This window comes from Pinus tabuliformis, chromosome 8 (assembly GCF_031772625.1).
Source record: "Pinus tabuliformis cultivar Carrire ecotype Pingquan chromosome 8, CPIR1, whole genome shotgun sequence".
Classification (NCBI taxonomy): Eukaryota; Viridiplantae; Streptophyta; class Pinopsida; order Pinales; family Pinaceae; genus Pinus; species Pinus tabuliformis.
In genome coordinates this window covers 28263006-28266060 of record NC_142294.1, presented here as the reverse complement: position 1 = coordinate 28266060, position 3055 = coordinate 28263006, and the positions used below count along the sequence as shown (strand labels likewise).

The 3055-nt window shown below is 38.7% G+C and overlaps 2 pseudogenes; both read right to left on the bottom strand.

Moving 5' to 3' along the window:
* Positions 1 to 352: 352 nt before the first annotated feature.
* On the bottom strand, positions 353 to 1012 carry LOC149233975 (26S proteasome non-ATPase regulatory subunit 7 homolog A pseudogene; annotated as a pseudogene).
* Positions 1013 to 2071: 1059 nt separating this feature from the next.
* On the bottom strand, positions 2072 to 2759 carry LOC149233974 (26S proteasome non-ATPase regulatory subunit 7 homolog A pseudogene; annotated as a pseudogene).
* Positions 2760 to 3055: the final 296 nt, after the last annotated feature.

Below are 3055 nucleotides of genomic sequence, written 5' to 3'. Positions count from 1 at the left end.
TATAATTCTAATATTGTTAAGCATTTCATGAGAAAAAAAAAAGAATAGATTTCAAAGTTTCAATGATTCTTGACAATGGGTTACATTTTGTGATATGGAAAATTTGTCAATCCTGCTGCTTGGATTTCACAAATACTTTGTGTGCAAAGGAATTGACCTAATCTTGATATTTCTTGTACAAAAGCGGAACAATATGTGCCCCAAGAATCACGACACAAAAGATAAAGATTTTTTTTATGTATGTTTGCAAGCATTTAAATAACAAAATTAACATAAAAAGGAGCAAACTCAGCAATGTACGCAAGAGTCAAGATGATGGTGATGATATTTTGGGGTGAACAAAAATCCCATTTCACCAATAAATTTGTTCTTCAGGCCTGTGGGTTATTGGGCCAAGAAGCCTATACGAGTCGCCTCTTAATCTCTTCTTACACTCGCTGTCAGTGCAACCAGGGTTTTCTTCCAAAACTGCCACACTTGTTTCCTCAACTTTATGAGCACAAATTTCAGAAGGCACATGCACAAGTACCTTCTGGATTTTCTGAGTTGCATTCTCTTCAACTTCCTCCACAGCATAGTACACTTTGGTAGGAATGCACGACTCCTTCAGTCAGACATCAATAATGACAAACACAGGATTAGGAAAAGAGTCATGGAACAAATAATGCACATCCACATCATTTTCCCAAAGTTTTGGACCAGCGCTATAACGCCCTACCACATGCTCCTTTGCATTAATCCACTTGAACATTTCAAACATAGATTCATGATAGTTGTGATCCAAAAACCAAATGCTTGGATCCTTGTCATCTTCTTCAAAAGGCACTGCATAGCTGTTAGTTACATCTACGACCCCGCAAAAACTGGTTCCGAGCAACACGCCAATAACTCGTTTCCTTGTGTCTCTCGCTACTCTGTTGTAGTCGTCCATGATGCTGAGCAACACCAAAGGATGCACTATCACTTTCTCTATTACCTTCGCCGAAATTTGTTGCGTCTTTATCACATCCATCTTTCCTCTCCTCTACCGTTTGTTTGAGCCAAGTTGCTGCTTCAGCCTGTGAGTAACCTCAATTTCCGTCTTTGTTGAATCTTTTCGCTCACTAAAAAAACCTAAAAAGTCCAGTCATTAAACTGTTACATTGAATTCATTTCCAGAAGTCGATTTCACAAAACGTAACACTGCAATGGTGAAATCTCACTTGTAAGGCAAACAAAAAGTAATTTCGAGAACAAAAAACTATTGCAGAGCCACAGAAACATGAACTCAATTGAGATCTTTTCCAAACAAACAAAAACACACAAATATACAAATTCACAAAGAAGAATTTTCTTTATTTACAAACTCATATTATAGCTTTAAGGCATCTCAGCCTTAATCAAGATTTCTCCAAGAACTGCATTTTTCCCTCTCTCATACGCACAGGGTTTTCTTTTTCCCCTTTTCTTCTTGATTTACTTATGAATCCTTAAGTTCTTTATACATACATTCAGTTTTAACTGATTTATTTTAACTAAAATTAGTTCATTTACTAAATCTTGTTCAAGGTTTGCCTCGTTGTCCATGTGGTTGTCCACGTGTCTTCTTCCTCTAATTTTTTTCATTGAGGTGTCCAGATGCTCCTGAGGTGTCTAGATGCTCCTGAGGTGTCGAGATGCTCCTGCATCAGACTCCTAAGGTACAAAAATTAGACCTCCTGGTCATATGCTCCCGAGGTACAAAAATTATGACCTCCTAGTCATATGTGTTTCCTTAGCAATTCTACCCACTGTTTCACTTCTTCAGCGGAACTTCCTTCATGTGAGTTGCAAACGAACCTCTGCAATAGCAAGTCCTCCTTGTTACTAGATGCCCTACCAGGCTTCTCTCTTGAGCTTAGTCCCCTTGGCATCTCCGCGGTTCTCTTCTCTCGAACCAATTGAGCACTCCTATTCCAGGTTTGCTGCAATCTTCTCACCTTCACAAAAAAAATAAAAAATTACAAGCGTACACTCCTCTTCGTAGGAAATCTTTTCCCGCTCTAATACCACTTGAAGGTGATGAGATTTCGGGGTGAACCAAAATCCCATTTCACCAATAAACTTGTTCTTCAGGCTTGTGGGTTATGAGCCCAAGAAGCCTATAGGAGTCGCCTCTCAATCTCTTTTTCTTATATTCACTAGCACCACTCGCCATCAGCGCAACTAGGGTTTCTTCCAAAACTGCCACACCTATTTCCTCAACTTTATAAGCACAAATTTCAGAAGGCACATGCACAAATACCTTCTGGCTTTTCTGAGTTGCATTATCTTTAACTTCCTCCACAACATAGTACGCTTTGGTAGGAATGCTCGGCTCCTTCAATCAGACATCAATAATGACAAACACAAGATTGGGCAAAGAGTCATGGAACAACTCATGCACATCCACATCATTTTCCTGAAGTTTTGGACTAGTGCTATACCGTCCTACCACGTGCTCCTTTGCATTAATCCGCTTTAACATTTCAAACATAGATTCATGATAGTTGTGATACAAAAACAAGATGCTTGGATCCTTGTCATCTTCTTCTAAAGGCACTACGTAGCTATTAGTTACATCTACAACCCCACGGAAAATGGTTCCCAGCAACACACCAATAACTCGTTCCAATAACTCGTTTCCTTGTGTCTCTTGCTACTCTGTTGTAGTCATCCATGATGTTGAGCAACACCAAAGGATGCACTATCACTTTCTCTATTGCCTTCACTGAAATCTACTGCGTCTTTATCACATCCATCTTTCCTCTCCTCTACCATTTGTTTGAGCAGAGTTGCTGCTTCAGCCTGCGAGTAACCTCAATTTTCAATGTTTGTTGAATATTTTTCAATGTTTGTTGAATATTTTCGCTCACTGAAAAACCTAAAACTCCAATCATTAAAGTGTTAGATTGAATTCATTGCCAGAAGTCTATTTCACAAAACTTAACACTCTAATGGTGAAATCTCACTTGTAAGGCAAACAAAAAGTAATTTCGAGAACAAAACAGAAACATGAACTCAATTGATATCTTTTCCAAACAAAAAAAAACACACA